Source organism: Notamacropus eugenii, chromosome 2 (genome assembly GCF_028372415.1).
Source record: "Notamacropus eugenii isolate mMacEug1 chromosome 2, mMacEug1.pri_v2, whole genome shotgun sequence".
In the NCBI taxonomy this organism is placed as follows: domain Eukaryota; kingdom Metazoa; phylum Chordata; class Mammalia; order Diprotodontia; family Macropodidae; genus Notamacropus; species Notamacropus eugenii.
Window position 1 is genome coordinate 332,940,757 of NC_092873.1, and position 15,373 is coordinate 332,956,129.

General features: G+C 35.2%; 1 protein-coding gene across 4 annotated transcripts in view; it reads left to right on the forward strand.

Moving 5' to 3' along the window:
* Nucleotides 1-15,373, forward strand: part of MAP2K6 (mitogen-activated protein kinase kinase 6) — a 171,314-nt gene that overhangs the window by 111,770 nt on the left and 44,171 nt on the right. The gene's annotated exons all lie outside the window — the stretch shown is intronic.

Here is a 15,373-nt window from a genome sequence, read left to right on the forward strand (position 1 = left end):
AATTTCTCTTTCTGCCATCTCATCATGCAGTTGGGTATGGGGAAAGGAGGGTCCTGGATTATCAAACTGCCAGTTGTTTTTAATGTTTTAATGATATGATTTTAAAAAAAATCTTTTAGTTCTTTGTGGTGTATGGTATAAGTTGGTTCTAAATCCACTTTCTACCAAACTGTTATCCACCTTATCCAGCAGTTTTTTGTGAAATAATCTCTTCCTTAATAGATTTCATTCATGGATTTCTTGAACATTAGACTTCCGTATTTGTTTCTTCTTAAGTATTGTTTATCTATCTCTTTCACTGATCTAGATCAGTGATTACTGCTTTGTAATAGAACTAGAGGTCAGGTAATTCCAAAATTCCAAAGTCCTAACCCTCTAACTTCCTAAGACTCTAATGACCTTTTTGTCCCTTTCCTCATATGATTTACTTATTTCTTCTATTTATTTAAAGTATTCCCTTGGCAGTTGATTTGTATTGTGTTAAATTTATAGATTAATTTGAATACTATCACTTTTTGAAATTGCTGTGACCTAGCCTTGAAAATAATGATTTCTTTATAGTTGCATTTATGGAGTGTGCTAGGTGACACAGTGGATATAGTAGCCTGGAGTCAAGAAGACTCATAGTCCTGAGTTTATATCTGGCCTCAGACACTTACTGTGTGACCCTGGGCAAATCACTTAATCCCATTTGCCTCATTTTCCTCATACATAAGAAGGAAATGTCAAACACTCCAGTATCTTTGCCAAGAAAACCCCAAATGGGGTCACGAGGAGTCAGATATGACTAACAACAAAGTTTTTTTTAATGTATAAAATATCTATGTATGTCTTGGTAGTTTAAATCCCAAGTACAATTTAATTCATTTTGTTGTTATTTTAAATGGTACTTCTTTATGTCCTTTCTTCCTGGCTTTTGTTGGGAATAAAGAGAAATGTTGATGACTTGGGTGAATTTGTTTTGTATCACTCTTAGTTGTCTATATCACTTCTTTTCCTTGCTTCTCTGGGATTTTCAAAGTAAATCCTTATATATTACGCAAAAATAGGTATGATTTTGTTACCACTTTGTGAATGCCTATTTCATTAAACTATTTTCTTGTCCATTTTTACTACTATGTCAAATAATAGTTGAGTCAGTGGATGTCTTTACCACCTATCTTATTGTCAAGGCTGTCATTGTTTCTGCATCAAAAATGATGTTAGCTTTTGTTTTTTTAAATTAATTTTTTTCAATTACTGAGCATTATATATATTTTCCCCTCTCCTAATCTCATGTCCTTTTGCCTCCCAAGAAATCAATGCCTGTTTAACAAATAAGCCTAATCAGCAAAACAATGTCCCATTTGAGCCATGTCCAAAAATGTATGTTCTACATTCTGTTATAATACCTCTCTGCCAGGATATGGGTATAATTCTTCATTGTTGGTCCTCTGGAATTCTGACTGATCATTGCATTGATTAGAGTTCTTAAGTCTTTCAGATTTGTTTGCCTTTACAATGTTATTACCGTGTAAATTATCCTCCTGATTTTACTTAATTCATTCTGCATCATAAAAGTCTTCCAAGGTTTCTCTGAAACCTTCTCTTTCTTCATTTCTTATAGCACAACAACATTTTATTGCAGTCACATACCATAATTTATTCAGCCATTTCCTGATTAATAGGCATCTCCTTCTTGCTTTATCAAGAGAGCTACTATAAATATTTTTATACAGATGGGTTCTTTTCCTGTTTCCTAAATCTTCTTGGAGTATAGGCCTAGTAGTATTATTTCTGGGTTTAAGCATATGCACAGTTTAGTAACTTTGGGAGCATAGCTCCAAATTGCTTTCCAGAATAATTATATCAGTTATTCCACCAATAGGATATCAGCATGCCTGTTTTCTTATAACTCTTCCAAAATTTGTAATTTTCTCTTTTGGGAGGAGGAGGGTTATCAACTTAGCCAATCTGATGAGTCCACATTGGAATCTCAGAGTGGTTTTAATTTGTATGTGTCCAATTATTAGTGAATTTGATCATTTTAAAATCCATATGTCTATATATAACTTTGATTTCTTCCCTTGAGAATTGCCTATTTAAATCCTTTGACCATTTATGAATTGGAACACATCTTTATTCCCATAATTTTGAAACATTTTGTTATATGTATCTTGGAAATGAGACCTTTATGAGAAGAAATCTGCTGCAAAGATTTTTTTCCCCAGAATTTTTTTCCCCTATTTTTTATCCTTTGGTTATAGGTACACACACACACACGCACACACACACACACACACACACACACACATCTTTACTTGTTTTAAGGAAAGAATTTTTCATTCCTAATCTGTTTTTTTTTGGTATTTAAAAATGTAAATGGTATATTTTCTCAAAGACTTTTTGCATCCATGTTATATTTTAATTTTTATTATTTTGTTACTAACAAATTAACATGATTACTTGTGATAAACAAACATTTTCTTAACTTTAAACCATTATTGAATTCCTGACATATATCTAAATTGAGTATGATGAAAAATTTTTTGATGTGTAGATTCTTTGTCAGCATTTTAAGTTTTTACATCAATATTCATTAATGATATTTGTCTATATTTCTTTTTTCCACATTATCCTTCTTTGGTTTGAGTATCAGAATCATAATCACATAGTTGTGTGCATTTTAAATTTATTTTTGAGAAGAGTTTATGTAGATTAAGATTTACTTAAATTTAAATATTTGAAAGAATTCACTTACTATGGCACCAATGCAGCATTCCCATCAGCCATGAATATCCCAGATCAATTCTGAATTACGAAGTACAACAGACTCTCCACATGGAAGACAGAACCAAAACATGTATTGAGACACCAGAAAGCCAAATCCAACATAGTAACAAAAATCTGTACACGGTAACAATGCAGAGAACAACACCATCCCTAAGCCTTCCCCGTGCTAGGCTTCCCACAAAACCAGCTCCATTAAACAAATCACAAGCAGGCACTCTTAAACAAAATCACAAACAAGCTATTTCACTCACACTAGCCAGCAGCCTGTTTGCCTCCAACCTTCCTAGTTCTGACTAGACTCTGACCAGTTTCGTCTCAGCTCTGCCTCTTCCTGTTCCAACCCTTTCAGAAGACTCCTCCCACCATAGGCTCCATGTGACTCAGACTCATGTGACCCAGGCTTCCATGTGACCCAGGCAGGTAACATGGGACTATTAATGAGTGGGAAAGATCTTCTCATTTAAATTACCATTGCACTTACACATATGCTTGCTCCAGGAGATTTTCCAATGGGATTTTATTTATGGATTACATAATATTTCTTTTTTTTTTAAAGTTTATTTATTTTTAGTTTTCAACATTCTTTTCCACAAGATTTTGAGTTCCAATTTTTCTCCTCATCTCTCCCTTCACCAGCCCCAAAACACCATGCATTCTGAGTACCGCTTCCCCCAATCTGTCCTCCCTTCTATCATGCTCCTCCCTTCCCTTGTCCCCATCTTCTCTCTTTTCTTGTAGGGCAAGATAGATTTCTGTACCCCATTACCTATATTTCTTATTTCCCAGTTGCATGCAAAAACAATTCTCAACATTCGTTCTTAAAATTTTGAGTTCCAGCTTCTCTCTCTCCCTTCCTCCCCACCCATCCCCACTGAGAAGGCAAGCAATTTAATATAGGCTATGTATGTATAGTTTTGCTAAAGACTTCCATAATAGTCATGTTGTGAAAGACTATATTTCCCTCCATCTTACACGTTATTTCTTTCTATGATAGCTTACTTAGATTCTCCATTTCCCTTCCTTATTAATTTGGCTATTTTGTATTTTTATAAATGCTCATTCATTTCCTTTTAGGGTTAAGAATTTTTTTTGTATAAAATTGGCTATATCAGCTGTGAAAATTTTGTTTTCCTCTCCATTTCATTTTTGACCTTAAAAAATTGTGCTTCTTTTCTTTACTTTTTAAACAATTGATTTGTTTGTTTTCTGGTCTTTAAAAAAAAACACAGCTCTTTGTTTATCAATTCACTTGTCTGTTTCTTTCCTATTTCATTTCTTCTTTGATTTTCACATTTACTTTGTGCTTATTTTAGACTTATTAATTTGACAGTTAGCTTTTTCAATTGTAGATTCAATTTACTACTTCTTTTTTTGTTCCTATAAGCAATATATTTTACTGTATTGCTTCATTATCATTAATCTCTTTTATATAATTTATTGTTTCAATAATTTATTCTTTGCTACACTGATGATTTAGGACATCATTATTTAGTCTCAAGGGCACCAGTGCAGGAGTCAGGAGGATCTGAGTTCAAATCTCACCTCAGACACTTGACACTCACTAGCTGTGTGACCTTGGGCAAGTCACTTAACCCCAATTGCCTCATCCTGGGTCATCTGCAGTCATCCTAATGAATATCTGGTCACTGGATTCAGATGGTTCGGGAGGAGAAGTGAGGCTGGTGACCTGCACAGCCCTCCCTCACTCAAAACAAAGTCAGGTGCAAGTCATGTCATTATTTCTCCGATGGCATGGTCTTCTTTGGCAATGAAGGATGAACACACACACAATTAAGTTCCAGCAAGGGCCTGCACTTTTTCTATATGAACTATAATTTTTGTTATAGTGTGACCTGCAATATTAAAAATATTTTTGCCTGTCTGTATTTATTCTTGAGTTCTTAATGCCATAGAACTTGATAATTTATGTAAACACACTGAGATCCTGAAAATAATTATATTATCTCAGATTTCCATTCAATAATTGTCATGTCTTTCAGGTCTGGGTTTTTTTTTTTTTTTTGCAACATTCTATTCAAATCTGTATTCTCTCTTTTATCTTTCTATTAAATCTGTCAAGTTCAAAAGAGGAAGAATTAAGCCTCCAACAACTATTGTTTTACATTTTAGGTCCAATTAATTTTTCCTTTAAGTAGTTACATGTGGTACTATTTGGTGCATATAAATATTATTTTTTTGTTGGAGCTTTATATGGAGCTTTCAAATATAAATAATTTCCCTATTTGTTTCTTTTGAGAGTGTGTATTTTATACTGTTGTCTTACCTGAAACATTCCTGATATTTTGGATTCTGGTGAAGCACAATAAATCTTACTCCACTTCCAGCTTTAAGTTTGTATGTTTCTCTATATTTTGTATATGTTTCCTTTATGAAGCAATTTTTTGCATCCATTCTGCAACTCCATTCCATTTTATAGGTGAGTTTAATTCATTAATATTTAAGGTTCTAATTGTTAAGTTTATTTTTCTTCCATCTACTCCTGTTACTATAATTTAATAAAATCATTATAAGATTAAGATGCCATGTAGCTTAATTTGCTCACAATAACCAAGTCTAGTATCTACCTAAACTATAGTCACCTCCATTTCCTTGCCCATCTCATGTACAGATCTCTAGATTTTACTTCCACTTACGTAATACTGTTTATTTTTCCCTTGCCCAGTCCAGATTAAGAGATGTGGGGTACCTTTTCCTCCTTTCAATCCACTTTCATCTATATAAATTCATTTTCTGTCTTTCCCTTCCTAATTCTTCCCTTATTTTACTTCTGTTTTATTCCTATAAATGATGACTCCTCAAACTTATATTCTTTTTTTCCTCAATAACCCTCTCTCAACATTGGACTTCAATATGGTACAAAAGTTCTTAACACATGTAAACATTAACTCTTCATTTCATGCTCTTTGGACCTACCTTGTATAATCTCCCCTTGTTCCTTTCTTGGGTTTGCATGCTAGAGGTCCTGTCCAAGTCTCATTTCAAGAAAGTTTTGATCCTGTTGAAGATTCATCTTTTGTCATGAAGTATAGCATGCTTGGCTTTATTGGTGATGTTGTTTTGGGAGTGCAAGGAGAATTCTCACTTTTCAGTAAAATACACTATAGCTTTTTTCCTTTTCTTTAGTGATGAATAACACTATGTTATTTAAATTAGTGCTTTTTGATATGTGAATTTGCTTTTTCTTGGATGCTTTCAAGATTCTATCCCTGAGAGTTCTGGAACTTGGTGACTACATTTCTGGGTGAGGTAATTTTGGGTTTCTCCTCAGATTCCAGACTATGAATTATTTTGTTTGGTCTACACTTCCCCTCTGTTCCCAGTATTTCTGGGTAATTTTCTTGTGAAATTTGCTGGTATTATGGTATTTGGACTCTTTATTTTATCATTTTAAAAGGAACCTTCCTTCTCCTGTTAGGCCAGCACTTCATAGCTCTGACTTTACGTTCAGTTTCTTACATTTGCATAGATCTTATTCCAGTTCCTCTAGTGTTGCTGTCTTATGATTTTGCCCCATCTTTATTCATTACATGTTTGTGTTCTCTACCATTTTCATTTTCAGAGCCCAATGCTTTATTTCATTTTTTTAAAATATATCTCTTCTTAGCAGTTGACTCTCATCTTTACAACTAGGTCTTGATTATTCCAAATAATAAAGCCTATGAGGTAGTCATATATATTTAAATTAGTACTGTTTGAAGTTATAATTGTGTAGAATATGATAATTGATTCCAGTTCAATGGAAATTTGCAATGTAAGTTTGAATAACACCACCACTTTATGGGATTTAGCATTCACCCTAATTGATAGCTAGTGTAATTTACATTCAAATATTTCCTGTAGTTCTTTTATTTTTAACTCTGGAGACTCTAGCACTTACTAATTCTCTTTTGGGGATTTTATTTATTTATTTTTTTTTACCATAGCAGTTTGCTTTTTTAGCTTGAGAATTTTCTTTTACTTTCTTTCACTCTATTATAGTTGTTAATTTTGGGGGCTTTTCCACTTTTTTGTTTGCTCATGTCTTCACTTATTTTTATGTGAATTTTCTCCCTTTCCTTTGTATTTCTTTCCTTTTCCCTTTTTGGATTTTTTTTTCTTCTTTTTCTCCTATATTTCTTGCTGTTTTGAGGTAAAGAATGGGATCTGGTCCTAGCTTGCTGAAAGGTCCAGGTATATTGTCACTGGGAGTCTAACAATATAACATTTGTTGGATCGTTTTTGATGTGGCTTGTGGCAAACTATCATTTCAACAATATCTTGGCTGCTTAGGATTGTTACTGGTGGGAAAAGTATACAAAAGGTATTTACAATGTGTAATGTAGTGATTTTACTTCTCATCTTGCAAAAGAGAATTGGAACCTAGCATAAGTAATCTTGAATATGTGTGATAGAAGATGCCTAGAGTGATGCTCTTGTTTCTGAACTTCAGGGAATAATTTGCAGAAGTAAGTTAGGGAGTAGAACACAAAACATTGTTTAAAGGAGACTGTTAGAAAGACTACCTCCTCCTGAATTCTATTCATTGTGTCTTTGAAAGAAATGTGCTGAATATAGCTTTCTTGAAATATAACAAGGTGAAATTAGACTCTAAAATGAGGCTTCTATGACTATGATTTTACTTTCAGGACCCTATTGGATACCTGATAATACTGCTAGCAAGTGAGGCTAATGAATATCTTTTGACTGAGGGTCAAGAACAGCTAGAATCTTGAGCTGTGTCCATTTAAACTCCCCTTATCTTGGTTTCCTTGACTGTAAAATTAGGACATTAGACTAATCTCTTTTCTACATTAGGCCTAGCATAGACCAGCCCAATGATTCAATCTTAAGATTAGAATGTAATTAACCATAAAATCCAATAAAAATTACCAGCAACAAAGGCTAAGAAAGACAAATTCCTAATGTTTAACAGGACCCTACTCTCTTCTGCCTCCATGTTTGCCATGGCATTCTGCAGTGACAGATCAGAATGGTGTTCATCTGGTTGTAGGAGTTTTGCTAACGCTTCCTGAGTACCAACTTGCCATAGGCTAAGCCTTTAATACTTCCAGGAGAAAGGAAACCAAACCAATATTTCATGTTCTAATATCCCAGGCCAACCAAATCCTGAGGATAGTCTCTTGTCCTCCTTAAAAAAAAGCTAGCCTTGCCTACATAAAACAATGATGAACCTACTGCTGTCACTGAGATCTATTCTCACAATAAATGATTCTTTCTAGTCTTTCCTTGGTTAGGCCTTCTTTGTATACATGTAGTATGTTCTCCCATTTGCTTAATCTGAAGTAGTAGGTTGTGTGTTCTGTTTTTTTCTTCCAGGATAAGATGACTTTGAGCTTTCTGGATTGAGAATATGTTAGTATTTTGGATTCTTGTACTAAATTATGCAAACTTTGTACCAAGGACAGTTGCACCCTCAATTGAAGGAAAGGTTGGTATTTTGGAGGATTCCTGAATTCCCAGTATATTGCTCATTGCTGCTATGGGGTATGAGTTTACCTCAGCCTATTGTCTAGCAGTCTAAAGTCCTACCTTCTATGAGAAACTTTTCCCAGTCATCTGTAATATTAGTGTGTTCTCTTTGAGATTTTCCCCAATTTATCTTGTACATACCTTGCTTGTGCATAGTTGTTTGAATGTTGTCTCCTTTGGACCAGGAGGTCCTTGAGAATAGGGACTCTTTCTTTCTGTTTATTTGTTTGTTTTTTATTTATATCCCTAGTGCTTAGCACCATGTTCAGTGCATACTAAGTACTTAATACATGTTGGTTGACTTGACAACCAATAATTCTTACTAAGTACTTACTAACTTCTTTTGTTTTTACCCTGCTGTCAGGGTCCTCAAATTTGATACCCTTAGGAAAGATCCTGTTATCCTGTCCTAATTTTGGCTCTTCATCTTGGTGTAGTGTGAAAGACACCAGTTTTGGAACTTAGAGGATACGGGTTCAAATCTTACTTATATTGTTTGTTACCTTTGTGACTTTAGTCGCGTAACAGCCTCTTTGGACCTCAGTTTTCTATCCTTTATACTTAAGGACTAGGTGCTCAGAAAGATCCTTCTCAACCCTAAATTTATGACTGTCTGAATGGTTTAAAGAAAAATCGCTTTGGGTTGATAGTGACTTCTTCAGAAAATTCGTTTTCTGGTCATTGTTTGTTGTTCCATACATTAATTGACTCCTTCACACTTCATGTCTGTTTCACCAAAGTGGATTTTTTGTGTTCCTTGGAAATGACTCCTAGTCTTCAGACCTCTAAAACTTCCTAGGTCTGAGCAAAACTGATTGCTAACCTTGCATACATTTTTACTCAATCACAAAATGTTTTTTAACCTTTCTTCAAGTGTAATGTCATAAAATTGCAGATCTGATGGTAGAGATCACAAGTGATCTGAAAAAAGACAATGCTAATATTAGCATGAATGAAAAGAATCTTTTTTTATAATTAACTTTATTTTTTATCAATCTGATTATTGTTTGCTTTTTTTAAGAGGCAATTTTTATTCTCTCAATGCCTGGAATACTGAGTTTGTTCAACTTTTTATTTTCGTTATAAGCCATCAACTCAATTTCCTTCCCTTCCTACACATGATTCTTGTGTAGAACTGTGTCTCTGGATCACATACAAGTGAGTCTTCTTCCATATGTTCACCTTATCTCTTCTGTATGAGTACTGTGAAAGTTCATTTAGATCACCACCTGTCCATTCCTTCTTACTCTATGCAATTCTGATACAAATATAGAAAATTACCCAATTCTCTTGAGACTTTCTTTTGGATCTTTTAAAATATATTATGGATCCTATACAACACTTGGGCTTCTCATCTATTATCCTTACCTCCTGTCCTTTGACCATCCTACCTCCTTTTCTTTCCAGACAGGAACTTAAAGGGTCTTCATGTTTCAAAATAAATTATAATGGTTTCTTAAATCTTTCATTGACTTGGTCTTTTATGGAAATAATTTCATTTTTTATAGCATCTGCTTACCTATACGCATAAGATGTGGATACTCAGACTTCTTTCCCTGATAGATTGATCCAGTGTTGCACTAGTGTTATTTGGAAGTGGCGACTAGGGTTGTGACTTCTGATAACTTGTGTTTTCCAAAATGAATCCATTTTGAAGAGGAGTAGTAGTGTGGAATGAAGTCTGGGGAAGGTGCTTTTAAATGGTAATTGCTGTATGATCTTCAGTATTTAGGAGGTAAAAGAAATGTCTCTGATGACTCTCTCATTAAGAGTTTAGCTCTTTTTCTGGAATAGAAAGATGTATTTGAGTAGAACTGGCATGGAAGATCCAGTGATAAGTATATGAATTTTTAAGGATAACTCAAGAATGTCTACTTCCTGTGTATTCTAGAAGATAGCAGGCTGTGATTCCATAAACACCTTGCAGATCTCTTAGAAATTCTTGCAGATATTTGTGGTTGAGCAAAAAGAGAACAAAGACTGGGAACATGAAAAGTTCATGAAATTGATATACCTGTATATTGTATTCCTAGCCATGGAGAACTCCTAAGTGTGAGTATGGCCAGTGGGAGGAGGTTCTTGTCTTCATATGTGGTGGTCTATTACAGCATTTGTTTCCTCTTTATTTTGTGAGAAAGATTTTGCTTTTGTATTTTACCGGCATTTTAGGGCTGTTACACACATTACATTTCTATCCAATGCATGTCCTTGGTAGTTCTTCTTTTTTGGCTGATCAGTATCAATCACTGTTAGGTTGGCAGATTGATGGATATTTTTTGGAACACAAGAAGTAGTACTTGGAATACAATGCTAAAGGAACACCAGGCTATGCTTCAAAGCCAGAGCTGGAGACCCAAAATGCCACCTGTTGTGATCCACTTTTAAGACCTCATTTTTATGAGCTTAATGAGTTTATATGAGCTTATAAGTTAAATGTTATTTTATGCTTGTTTGTTTTTAAGATGGATGGTGATGATGGTAAGGGCAGGGATCATTCAGCATTTTATTTTTGGAGCTTCTTTTAATGATTACTTTTATAATGTTTTCACAAATGTAGATTTGAACCTACTTTTTCCAAACTTGTTTTAAAATCTTGACTTCTGAATAACTTTGTTTGCTTTTTCTTTTTTTCTTTTAGGACTATCATTTTTTAAAATACAGACTCCTTGGGGGTGGTAGTTTTATTTAAACGGTGGTTTCAGGGATTGCATCTGGGCTGTGTTGGTTAATGAAGGAATAAAGAAACCTCAAAGATTTTGTCAAGAGACAAACAAATGAGATTTCTCAATAATGGCAGTATGGGGAGGGGGTCCCCTTTTTTGCATGAAGCATCAGGCCTAGAATCAGGAAGATTCATTTTCCCAAGTTCAAATCTGACCTCAGACATTTAGTAGCTTTATGACTCTGGGCAATTCACTTTACCCTGTTTGCCTCAGTTTCCTCATCTGTAACATAAGCTAGACAAGGACATGGCAAACTACTCCAGTATGTCTTCTGGACAAATGGGGTCACCAGGAGTCAGACATGACAAAACAAAAGCAGCAGCACTGGGTCTGTTGCACAGAGGTAGTGCTACTGAAAATCAGAATCTAAGGCTGCTAAAAAGAAAAAAAAAGCCAGACAGACTACTTTTCTGCTTCTTGTAGTCTCTTAGGACATTAGAGAATTACTGAACAGACCTGATACATCAGATGGACTTTGATCCTACCCATCTTGCTGTACTAAATTTTAGGCTTGTGTATTGAAAGCCCCCACAGGTGCATATGCTTTCTAACAGTAGGTGAATGGTACTAAATGAACTCGATCGTATTCTCCATCTTGGCACGCAGCAAGTAGAGACAGGGCATATTTATTTTGCCTATGACGAATGCATGGTTACAAAGGCGCAATATGTTTTCATTCTGCGGATGCACCAAATAGTCCTCCTTGGAATCAGCCAGGGTGAGTTCAAATAGGCAGAAATCCTCTGGTCAGCACAAACACCAAACTAGCAATTCTTAAGGCAGCAGGAAGCTGTTTTCTAGTGTCAGCTACGGTCAGGAGCATGTATTGTGGCATTTGGAAGAGGAATTAGAGCAGTTAACTAATTGCACGCTTGGAAATGGCAAGCCACTTGAAAAATCAAAAGTCTGAATCAATCCCAACAAGAAATTGATGTAGCTTTGAACTTGACAGTTGTTATTTTATATTGAATTTCAAGTGCTTCCCATTAAAGATGGAAAGTTTGCTTCTGATCCCCTAACCTTATCTTGAGGACTTTGCTATTCTTAGGCCAGATTTTGAAGTCTTATAGATTTAGAAGATGAAGAATAGACTATATTAATGCACTAAACAATGTTGGTTGGTTGTATTAGTGTTTTCCATATTAGTAAGGCCATATAACATTTTCAGTAAAACTTGACTTGCTAATGAGGGGCTAGGAGACAGAAAATATCCGGTTGGCCAACATCCTCTATTTCCTGAATTTTTTGAGCATCCTTTTACATGACATATCTGTTGTAGTTCACGATGGCACTTCTCTTTGAGTCACTTATTGGATACTTGCCACAACATATTAATTTCAAGACCTGTTTAAATTTCATATGGGAAATTTCCCATAAACCAGCTACTCAGGAAGTGAGTAGATACTTATTAAAAAAAAATTTCCTCTATTGAAGGAAAAACATTAAGTTCTCCTAATTAAACCAGAGAAGACAGTTGGTTATTTTTGCATTGTAACAATGTAACAAAACACATAAAATCAAAAGAGACTTCTTTGTTGGAAAGATACCATATTGTGGCACTTTTTGAGAAGTGTGGTTTGCCTGTTTGAGTCATAACTTTTTAGACTATTTACCATGCAGAAAAGTCAAGAAGAGAAAAATGCCCTGTCCTAAATAGGAAGACTCCACACACAGGAGAGTCTAGGGACTGATATTAGCTTGAAAGCTTTCGAAATGTTTGATATAAATAGAAACTTCATAAAACACACAATTGAAGTTTGAATGCAGTCTTCATGTTTGTGATTGTGTTTTTCTGCATTGACCTGGATTCCCTCCTCCCAGCCTCTCAAGTGTGAATAATCTACTTTGTGGTGCTTAAGTTTATATAGAACATTAGTCAGATAACTTGAGGCTACTACAATATTAGCTGGTTGGATCATAGCTATAACATACATACATTAGAACAGTGACTCTGGGATCAAAGTATTTCCCTGCACTTGTACCTTTGTAGACAACAGAGACCTGGTCTTTGAAGGAAATTATATTCATCTTGAAGTAGGGATGGGGGTGGTGGTGATAATGGAGGAGGAGGAGGACAAAGGTGAGAAGAAAGAGGAGGAGGAGGGGAATTACTCAGATAGCAATAAAACTGACTTGAAAATATTTGAATTGCTACATGTGTGACCTTGGGCAAGATACTTTACATTCCTGAACCTAAGTTTCTTCTTTTGAAATATGAAGGGGGCCAGGTAGACTAGATTATTTCCAAGATCTCTTCTTGCGCTAGATTCAGTGATCTGTGCCTTCAATATTGGGGCTCCCACAGACCAGATTTAATCTCACAGTTTCCATTGATATTCACTGTTTTGAATTCTCTTTGTTTTTTTGAGCCTCTTAGAGGTCTTTTAAATGACCAGAGTTTCTTCCTAGCTTCTCTTCTTTCCTTTTGGTGTTTCAAGTGCAAGTCATGTCATCATTTCTCTGATGGCATGGTCTTCTTCGGCAATGAAGGACAAACATGATCAGGCCACTTAGGTGGTACATAGAGGTCATATCCAGATTTTTAGGTCTCTTGACCATGTCAAAACATGTATTGGTTAAAATTAAAAGTCAGTTCCATCCTGGTTACTCTGGCCTTAGCCAGACAAGCAGTTTTCAGCGTGTGATTTTGAGAGGTAGGGAAAAAGGTGCTACTATTGACTGCTCTGCATATGTTTATGTTACTTCCTTTCTGCTCTGTAACTCAGACTTTTCTATCCAAATAAGTTTTCTTTTTTTATTCTTTATTCTAGAATGTGAATGTGAATTTCTTGATAAAAGAGGCTCCATTTTTTCTTTTCTTTGTTTCCTCAGAGTTTATCACAGTGCCTGGTACATAATAGGTGCTTAATAAGTGTTTCCTGACTGACTGACTTGCTAACTGACTATATGGGTCCCTTCAAAAACTTTTGTCTCTTAGTATTGTGTTCTTTTTAATCCTAAAACCAAATTTTTCTAAAATATGTTTAGTTTAAGCAACAGAATCTGAGTTAGAAGGGAACTCAGAGACTTCTAGTCCAATTCTTACCTGAACAAGATTGTCTTCTACATCATATTCAACAAGCAGTCACTGGTAACTGTTTGAATGCATGTAGTGAAAGGGAACCTCTCAGGGCAACATCTCACTTTTGGGTAGTGCTAATTGTTATGAAGTGTGCCCTTATATCAATCTTTGCTATGTTTTTTATTTGTTTTGTTTTGTTTACAATTTCTACTCGTTGTACCTGGTTCTGCCCTATGAACAAATCTAATTTCATTCATATTTCTCTTCCATATGATAACCCTTCACATTCTTGAGGTTGGCTATTAATTCCGCTCCCCCTCTCCAAATCTCTTCTTCTTAGTTCTTTTAGATGTTTCTTTGTCATGGTCTCCAGTTCCTTTACTATCCTATTCACACTCTTCTGGGCATGTTCCTGTAACTGTAAGCACCCTGACAAACACAAGGGGTCTGCTATCACAGGTTCTTAGATCTGAATTCATAAAAAAGAAAATCAACTTTTGAGGGGTCAACAATCTCCTTAATGAAGCACATATATCATTCAATTAGTTCAGGGGAAAAAGTCAGCACCCTATACTTCAGGGAAAGTACAGAGAAATCAAAATCAACAGACATGCTTCCAAGTGTCTGACATAAGCAATACATACATACGTCATAGATCAACAGACAAATCTAACTCTCTGACCATTATATATATACATAGTTACCAAAGAGGGAAGCACCAACATTTTGGTTTTCAAAGCCGAGAGGCTTCCTAAAGTCTCATGTGGCACACAAAACTTCTTCCAAAAACTAAATCCCAATGTAAAACTGCATCTCAGAAGCTTTTCAGATTTTTTTTAGAGCCAGAGGACTTAACAACTCTTCAGAACCAGTGCCTCATTAACAAAAGGTGTGGGCCTTCCTACAACTCTTCCTTGGCCCATCAATGGATGGGGAACATCTTTTTAATTACATTATTCAATCAGAGGCACTTGATTATACTAAAACAAAAAATACATTATCAGTACAGTTCCTTCTTGTCAAAGTTCTTCCTCAAATATGGCACCTTGAACTGAACACAAGGCCTAGATATGGTCTAATTAGGATAGAATACAGTAGAACTATCACTACCCCAATTCTGGATACTATATCCAGACACTGGACACTAGCTTTTTCATCTCTGATATCACAATATGGACTGATTGAATTTATAGCTCTTTCATTAACTACCCTTTCCCCCTTTTTCACAGGAGTCACTATTATGGACTGAGCAATGGATAGACATGGCTGTGTTTGTCACAAACTAGTGCATTCCTATTCAGTCCAACTAGGAATAGTTGCTTCTTTATTGACTGAATATACTTTTTACCTTGGCAATTAATCTGCC